This window comes from Chaetura pelagica, unplaced genomic scaffold (assembly GCF_000747805.2).
Source record: "Chaetura pelagica isolate M959 unplaced genomic scaffold, ChaPel_1.0 scaffold471, whole genome shotgun sequence".
Taxonomy (NCBI): Eukaryota; Metazoa; Chordata; class Aves; order Apodiformes; family Apodidae; genus Chaetura; species Chaetura pelagica.
Window position 1 is genome coordinate 3,020,819 of NW_009952430.1, and position 9,242 is coordinate 3,030,060.

Genomic DNA, 9,242 nt, shown 5'->3' on the forward strand with positions numbered 1-9,242 from the left:
GGGAGAGAGGTGCGAGTGTGGCTGGGGTTAGATCTGCAGCAAACGCACACGGGCAGCGACATCGCGGCTCAGCCTGCCGAAACCACGGGCAGAACTGCTGGCAGCTGGGAAAGCAGAGCTCGGCAAGGCTTTTCCTTACACTAGTCCGTCCTTGCAAACGAGGAATAAGCAACAAGATTTCCCAGGGGCTGAGAAGTGGGCTGTAGAAGGAATCAAGCCTTTAATGTAAATTGGCCGTGGCTGCCAGAGACCACTGAGCATTGGGCTATTCAGCGTCTCTGTGAACCTCTAATGATCAACTCGGTTTTCAATTATACAACCAGAATTGCCACCAAGTGAGATAAGCCTCTGGAATACTATATTTTCTCTTGCAAAATGTTTTCTTTCGGACAGGCAGACTGGAAAGCTCTGTGTGTAATATTTGATTTATTTTGAGCAGAACAGCACGACACGCAGAAGCCCAGAGAACTCCTGGTGGTATCAAACAGGTACCCAAACGGGTCCCCACTCCTGAGGACATATTGGTGGACTCAGCCACTGCAGAGACCTACAGCAGTGCTGATATCAAATGTACCCAAGAAAACAGAGGCATTCCTTGATTCTAAAATGGTTAAACCCTGTGATTTATTTGTGTGCTTCTCTGTAGAAGCACTGGTTTAATCTGGATGGGTGCAGATGTAGCAGAACAAAAAATAGTGTAGCTGTAATCTGGAAAATGATGCATATTCTGTACATTGGGCATACTGTCGAGGTATCTTCAGGATATAAAAGTGAATCTTACATGAAATAGCCTGGAAACATCCACCGACTCTCGAGACTTCAGTTGCTCAGGTATTCCAAAGAAGGCTAAACTATATTTTCAAGCTATTTACAAGGTAAAATTACTGTTCTTAGCAATATATTATGATGAGAAGGATAAGAGGAGCACAGTGACCTTACGACAATGTTCTGAGCTCCATGGGAAAAAAATACCAGAAGTTAGTTGGGAGCTTGGTCTGCTGGGAACACCCCAGCACAGCTGAAGAAGCCTCACTGCCATGAATTGATGGAGGCCTGGCAGGAACACCTGCACCCACAGAGGGAACAAACCCTCTATGTTTCTGGGCACCAACAGTGTAACTCCAGTTTCTTGGATCTGGAGGACTGTGCCAGGCTGAGATATGGGACATGTGAGGTGAAAAAAACAGGTTTTAGCTTGGAGGAGGCAGTTGCTTGTACAAACTTTCCTGCGGATCTGCATGGGGAGGAGGTAATGAGGACACCAGGTTTATTCAGTAAAATGTTTCATCCAGAGAGACTTCTGCTGAGTTGGTGGGGCTTTGGGAAGGCATGGGGCAGTAAACTGTATGACAAAAATTGGCAGTGTTTGTCCTGCACATCTTCAGTGGTGCAGCAGAAGCCAGCACACACTTCGATCTCAGGGGACCTCAGAGCAAGTCCACCTTTTGCAAAGAACTTACTACTCTTTTTAGGACTATTCTTTTTATATAGAGTATTTGTAGGCCTGACTTACAGAGTAATTCAGCAACCCCCTACCCTCCGGCCAGCTCAAAGCCTGCTCTCCCTGGTCTCTGGAGACAAATGTTCTCGAGGAACCCAGGGTCTGCACTCACCTAAGAAACCACACAGCTCAGCTCCTGTCTCCCTCCTTAAAGCTGTTTGGGACTCCAGGCAAGCATCCTTACCCCAAAGGACCCATCTCCACACCCCCCATTTTGCACAGGGTTTAGTGGCTCTGCTCCAGCTGCCCCTGGACTCCCTGTGAAAGGAAGCTTTGGGGCTTGCTGACTTCCACAACTGTGCAGCTTGGAGATAACCCAGATTTGATGATCCCAAGTGGTTTCTCAGCACTGATGACCCTAGCTGTCCTTTGGGCAAAAGGATGCCACCAGCTGCCCTGTGGTGACTTCTTCCTTCCTGCACCAAGGATCCTGCTCCTGCCTGTCCCTGCTCTCGTTCATGGGTAATTGGCAGCAAACTGAGCAGAAGGGAAGACACGCAGGGAAGGCTCCGTGGGTGCAACCCGACCTCCACAGCCATCAGTCATCCTCGACATGTCTTTTTTATTATTTCTACTTTTTCTTGCAAGTGCTGTGGCTCTGCAGGGAGTAAAGAAAAGTTGCTTTGCTTCCTGCAGAGAAGCAGCAGAGCTGAAGCAAGGACTGAGCAGGGCTTCCCTGCCTGACCAGCACTGCCTGGTGCAGCAGCTCGAAGGAGTCCTGGGCACCATGAGCTGCCTGCTGTTACTTTGCGAGAAAACCCTTGTTGATTCAGAAGCATCTGGTCTCTGTTTGGGGAGATGGCAAGTGATACCAGCAAGGTCCCTTTCTCGAGTTTAGACCTCAACATTTTTTTATTCTGCTACTCACTGGTTTGATCAGCTTTAGTAAAAACTCCAACACAAGCCTGGTGCCAGGGGAACCCAGATGGAGATGGAAACTGATCCATGTTTTGGCAGTGGCCAGAGATTGCCTAGAGCAAAGCTAAAGCAGCCAGGACAGTGAAACCACAGCCTTGGCAGGGGCAGGGACATGGCAGTGGTTGAGGCACAGTGAGCAGTGTCCATTTAAAATAACTAATGTTCCTTTGAAATAACTAGTTGGAGCAGAGACCTATGTTACAGAAATGTTTGTTGGGCATAATGAACATTCTTAATGTCAGTTCAGTGTGGGACCTGCTCTAGCATGAGAAATAGCCCACGTAGAGACTTTCTACCATGTAGGAGAAGCAGAGATAAAAATTTTATACTTGACCTGAGAAGCTGAGAAGCTAAAATGCTGATTGTCTTGCTGGCAATTTTCCTCCCCACTGATTCAGAATAGAGCCGTGAATAGGAATTTGATCTTCTTAAGCTGATGTTGAGGTAAAAGTGGAACCTGGGCAGAGCTTCAGGGAGAGAGGGAGGGCGTGTGGATGAGGCTGGGGCTAGGGCAGGCAGAACAGGGTGTATTTCAGTTGCCTAAGGTGAAGGATTATTGAAATGTGGGTCCACAGAGCTTCTGAATTCCTACCACCTAGTAACTCCTTTTGCCGAATAAGTTTCTCTTCTCCAGTGTTTCCCTTGCAGTGATGAGTGGGCTCATGGGGCGCAGCAGTCCTGGGGCAAGCTCTGCTTCAGAATTGTAGATGAAGTGGATGTTTTCTTGCTTTCTCTGTTCAACAATAAAAATAATAAAAAAATAATAATAAACAAATAACAAACAATAATAAAGTCCAGAAAGCACCGTGTTCCCTTCAGGAAGAAGTGGGGGATCTGTGGAGCCTCAGCCAGCAAGGCTGGCTTTATCCATGGCTCTGGGCAAAGAGGATCATGCAAACAGCCATTCAGGCTTTGGGTGGAAGCAGAGTGTCCTCTCAAGATGGGACAGGGCACAGTGAGTGCTGGGGGGCTTCCTGGCACCCCCAACCTGCCTTTGCAAAGGGAGGTTGCCAAGACTGTACAAAGTCATGTCAGCCCAGCAGGACTCCAGGAAACATGTTTCTCAGGAGCCTTACCCAGAGTGTTTTGAAGCCTTTGGTCTCTTTTTTGGCAGCTGTACTAACCTAATTATAATTAAGTATGTATTAAGCTGAGATGAAGTGGTCTTTGAGTGGCTTTTAAAGGGGAATTTGTGGTTAGGCAGCAGGAGCTCAGCTCAGGCTGGGCAGTGAGACATCGTGTCAGCCCTGGACATGGATCGTTGGGGGTGATCCACCAGCTCTACCAGAGGACCCAGCTTGTGTCTCCCTCCCAAGAACACAGAGCTCTGGCCCCTGCCTGTCCTGGGGTATGCACAGACCCTGGCTATGCAGTGCTGCTGGGGTGCAGGCAGCATCGGGGCAGAGCTCCAGAGCCACATCTAGGGGCAGTCCCCACCCTTCCAGCCATTGTCAGTGTCACTAATTAATATTGTGCCCATGCAAGAGATGGTGACGGGGGAAACGATGCAGCTGAGCAAGCAGAGCCAACGAGCATCTTATCTGCCTGGTCATGTCACTCCCTGCACATCGTCCCTGGACCTTGGGGCGAGGGGATCCCCAACCATCCCAAACCCATCTGGGAGACGCCCTGGCCCCGCATGGAGGGTGACAGTGTCCTGCTCCATGCCAGGGTGGAGCAGCTGCGGGGGACTCGTTTGCCGAGCTGAATTCCTCGCTGTCGGCTGCTGCTGAGCAGCACCATCCCCTGCTTGCAAGCTGATCCCACCTATCGTGCCCCGGCGTGCCCTGGCACCGGGACAAGCAGGTGGGGAGAGGAGAGACTGGGAAGTGTGAAGGAGGGAGATTGAGGCAATGGCAAGGGAAGGAAAGTGGGCGACTCTGGGTCTGCCTCAGTTTCCCCAGATACTCAGCAGGGGAACGATGCTCCCAGCGTTTTTAAACCTCTTTGCTGTCCATGGCAGAAAATTCTGCTAGAAAATTATGGCAAGAGATGGTTGCAGTTCTCATCCCTGCTCTCAGATGCCTTAGTAACAAGGGGTAGGAGGAGGTAAAAGCTTCTTTTTCTGTCCTGGCTAACGAGCCATCATGACCCTGTATGGCTACAGTAATCCCGTATTGTTTTTCAACTGTTCATCATGTGCCAGAGAAAAGCAAACCCATCCTCCCAGCACACTACCTGATTTTGGTTCTGCTGGGTAACAGCCTTATCTCTAGGGCCCTGCCTATGCCCATCACCCCGATCCCATCCGTGATGGGTCCCAAAGGATGTGACCACCTCACATCCAGCAACCACCATGCCAGGACCTCATTGCCTGTACCGTGGCTCCCTCCCTCTGTCCCTGACACAGGTCTCCTGGTCACTTGGTGGCATCAACAGGGATGTGGGTACAGATGCAATAAAATATTCTTGCTCTGAGAGTTAATAAATGGTGTAAGCTCTTCCCATGCCACCCCAAGACGCACAGATGAAGTTACACAACTCTGCAACTTCTGAGACCCAGCGAGCATAGCAATATCTGCAACACACCCACCTTCCATAGACCAGGGGGTCTACAAAGATCTAGTTGAAATGCATCTGCCTGCAAACCTGAGCCTAGAAACACCAATGGGACCTCGGGGGCTTTTCCGGGCATGGAATGGTTTACTGTAAATGTCAATTAGCATCAAGATGAAACTAGTCCTGGGAGAGATGCAAAGTTGATTGAAGTTTATGAATTCAAGGAGGGCAGGGTGTTTGTGGGGGTTTCCAGCCCAGAGAGGCCCTGCACATGCTGTAGTCCTCACTCAGGGCTACCTGCTGCCCATCTGTATGTGTCCCCTCACCCTGCCCATGCTGCCCTGTTGCCCCCAAAGACTGCCAGGAGGCTGCTCCAGTGGTGTGCTGGGTCACCTGGCAGAGCCATCTCTCTGTATTTTTATAAAATGCTTCCAAATACCATGTGTTCCCTTGGTGAATGTGATGCAGCCCCAGATAAATACTGAACGCGGACTCCAGCAGGGCTTGGGCACAGGCTGTGCTTAGAGCTGTCTGCTGGACACTGAGGTCTCTCTGTGAAAGCTTGGTCTGGTCACCACAAGCTCACAGGCAGTTCCCGATTTTGGAGACTGGCTTGTTGAACCCTGACTGGCCATGGCAACTCTCAGGCAGCCTCTGCTACCTTTTCCCACCTCAGCCCCTGCAAATCACTGTCAACCCCATCCTCTTCCCCTGCCCTTCCCTACTTCCCTCCTCAGGAGTTATTCCAGCCCAGGGTCTGTGGCAAGCAGGGTGGTGGGGATCTCTGAAGGGTTTCTGAGCTGTTGTTGCTACCACTGTTTACTTTCCTGGGAGCTTGCAGCATCTTCTCCCATGCAGCGCTTCAGAAAAACCCTGAAAGCACATTCTTAATATGAAATACATGGATGAAGGCAGGTGGAATTCAGTGAGATTTCAGCAGTGGCCACTTTGCTGAAGTGGAAGCTGAATTCCCAGCACAGGAAGGTTTTGCTGCCCATGGGAAGTTTCCCCTGGCAACTTTGCATCCCAAGAACATGTGCTGGGGACTGTTCAGGAGTTGGGCACTGGCATTTCCCTGCCTCTGCAACCCCCACATATTCCCAGCCACTGTTAGGTCAGGTTAGGTCCTCCCCAGACCTTTCCTGAAGGCATCTCTGGCTGATGCTGGCATCAGGACTTTGTCCTTCCAGGTAAAGCAGGATGGTCCCAAATCTTTCCCATAGAAGGCAGCAGTGACCTCAAATGGTGCTACCATGTTGTCTGCTTTCACATATCACCCAGCTCTGTGCAACCTATTAATTCTTCAAGCCTTTCAGAGCTATCCCTGTGAAGCAGACACCTCCTCCTGGCTGTGCAGCCCAGCCCTGCCCTGCTTGGGGCAGGTTAGATGGGATGGTGTGTCCAGAGGTGACATATCTATGCCAGTTTTGTCATCTACCCCAGGGTGGAATAAACCCTGACTACAAACACCATTTTCTCTTCACTATTAATCTGGGCACATAGTTCAGATGTCTGCAGAAGACAATGAGTTTGTCAGCTGGATTGATGACTCTGACATAGCTGACTAGGTAAAACGTCCCTCTCCTTCTTTGGCTTATCCCCAGATCTATCTGCAGTGGATTTGCACGGGGTGGCGATTTTTATTTAAAACAAGCAAAATAAATGAATGGCAAACCACTGAAGCTCACCCTGAGGCCCTGCTGCCATCTGCTGGGGTCTAAGCACCAAGCCACTCGCGCCAGCCCCGGGATGGGGACAGAGCCTGCCCGGGGACGAGGAGGCTCCTTCAGGGCTCTGGAAAGATGGAGAAGTCCCGTCCTTGCTGTCCTGGATCTGATCCCGCCTGCTGCACGATCATTTGGGAGCAAAACCTTTGAAGAGTCCCACAGCCCTGAGCATCCTGGCTGAAAAGTGTGACTGTTCCCTTCCCCTTCAGACTGGGACTTGCAGAAGTATTTTGGCACCTGTATTCAGGGAGGCAGAGCTCAGGTTCTGAGAGATGCAAGAACCTGTTGTTTCTACCTACTGCTGTTTTTTAGCTTTACACATGAAGCCTCTCTTGTCCATCATAACATGTGCATCCAAACCATGCTTCTCTCCTTGGCCAGCAGGGATGACAGGGACATAGGGATGGCTGGGCAGGTGCTACCTTCAGGACCTCATGGCTCCCCTGCATGGTGGGCTGTGAGCTGGGTAAGGAGCAGAGACAGCAGATGCTCCAGGCTCACAGCATCCTTCTCCTGCTGCCACCTCCACTTTTGGGCATATGGGCTGCCTCCCCCCAGGCTTGGGGACAGCACAGCACACAGCCAATGTCCAACTGGCCCTGGTGGTTTCCTTGAAGATTTATTCAGCCCCATCATAACATGGAGCAAGGCCAGCTGGTTATGGCTGTATCTTCAACCTGCAGTGCCCAGAGCAAGCTCCCAAATCCAGGCTTTGGCACCTGAAGGCACCAGTGACTGCCAAGGGATTCACCAGGAGCTGTGATACTATGGTATGTGGAAGGTGGCTCTGGAGGCTCAGAGGTGTCTGGGACAGAGGGTGCTGGGCTGAGGGTCACCATGGTCACAGTTATCACAGTACTCACCAGCCTCATATCATCCTTCTTTTTTTGGTTTGTTCAGTCTTGAGAAAAGAAGGTTTAGGGGAGACCTTGTCACCATGTTCCTGTGTTTAAAGGGTGGCTACAAAGATGGAGACTCTCTTTTCACAAGGAGTCACTTGGAAAAGATGAGGGGTAATGGGTACAAGTTACACCTGAGCAGACACAAGAGGAAAATGTTTCACAGTGAGAACAATCAGCCTTGGCAATAATCTCCACAGGGAAGTGGTGGATTTTCCAGCACTGGAGAGTTTTATGATTTGACTGGACAGAGTGATGGGACATCTTGTTTTCTTCAATAAAGGTTGAACCAGCTGATCCCCGAAGTCCCTTCCAACCTCGTATGCCATGATTCTCCTGCAGGTTGGCCCCAGGAAAGCTGCGAGAGGCAGAGTCCTCCCTGGGAGGTGCTTTCCAGGGATGTAAGGCCCAGGGGGTGCAGCCGTGGGTGGCCGAGCTGCCCCCCAGATGGTGCTCAACTCCATCCACCGCTGCAGTTCTCCGGGAGAACACAGGGTGGAAACCTCAGCCCATGGGAAAGCAGCATCAAGCCCAACTGCTACCCGGGCTCTGCCCCTTGCCTGGGCTCCTTGGGCGCCCGGGCTCTGATCCAGAGGAGGAATCACACTGCTGCAAAACCCTGGGGAAACTGAGACAGGGAAGAAAACTCTGAAATGCGAGGAAAAAGGTATTCCAACTTAATGGAATCACAGACTGGTTTGGGTGGGAGGGGACCTTAGAGGTCATTTAGATCCAACCCCTGCCATGGGCAGGAACACCTTCCCATTAGACCAGGGTCTTACCACCCTCACAGCTAAGAATTCCTTCCTAGAATCTCATCTTAATCTCCCCTCTTCCAGTTTTAATCCATTCCCCCTCATCCCATCACTCCCTGCCCTTGTCAAAAGTCCTTCTCCAACTTTCCTGGAGCCCCTTCAGGTACTGGAAGGTGCTCTAAGGCTGCTTCAGGAGAGAGGGTTTGTTTCAGGCTATGTGGAGACAAGGCCAGCTCTTTGCATGCAAGGGGATGTTTCGCAGCAGCATCTCACCTCAGCAGCCCATTGAGCCAAGCCTGGATGCAGCTCCTGCAGGAGAACAAGAGGCAGCAGCTGAGCAGGCACAGCTGGATATGTTGGGGCAGCTGAGCATCTTTGCTTGCTAAAATAAGCTCCTGTTTAAGAGGGTAAACACCCACCAAGCTGAGAGGAGAGGAGTGATGAAGAGTGATGGTGCAAACCAGCCCCCATGGTGCTGTGTAAGCTGAGCCAGGTGAGCCAAGGGCCAGGAAAGCCGGTGGGATCCCCCACAGCCATGGGAGAAGTCATGGGAGCAGAAAGCCAAGGCTGGTGGTGAGACATCAAGGAAAGGTTGTCACAGAACACGATGAAGCGGCATCTTTCAGGAGCCACCAGCAATGAGGGAAGTCACTGAATTTATTAGCACCAGGGAGTCTGGGAAAGGCTTTCCAGCAGTAAGGACAGAGCTGTGAGGCATTGCTGGGGGTGCCACAGACCCCTGTGCACAGTGGGCTCCAGAACAGAGCAAACAAGTGTTTGCCAGGGATTGCCACGGCTCCTGCCTTGGTGCAGGGAACAGTCCCTGTGGCCCAGCTGCCTCCTCTCCGTTTCTATCCCAGCCCTGACTCTCCTGCTTTTTTTTTTCCTTCCTTCTTTCTCCTGTAGGAGAAGAGCACCCCAACCTCTTCCACAGCTCTGTCTC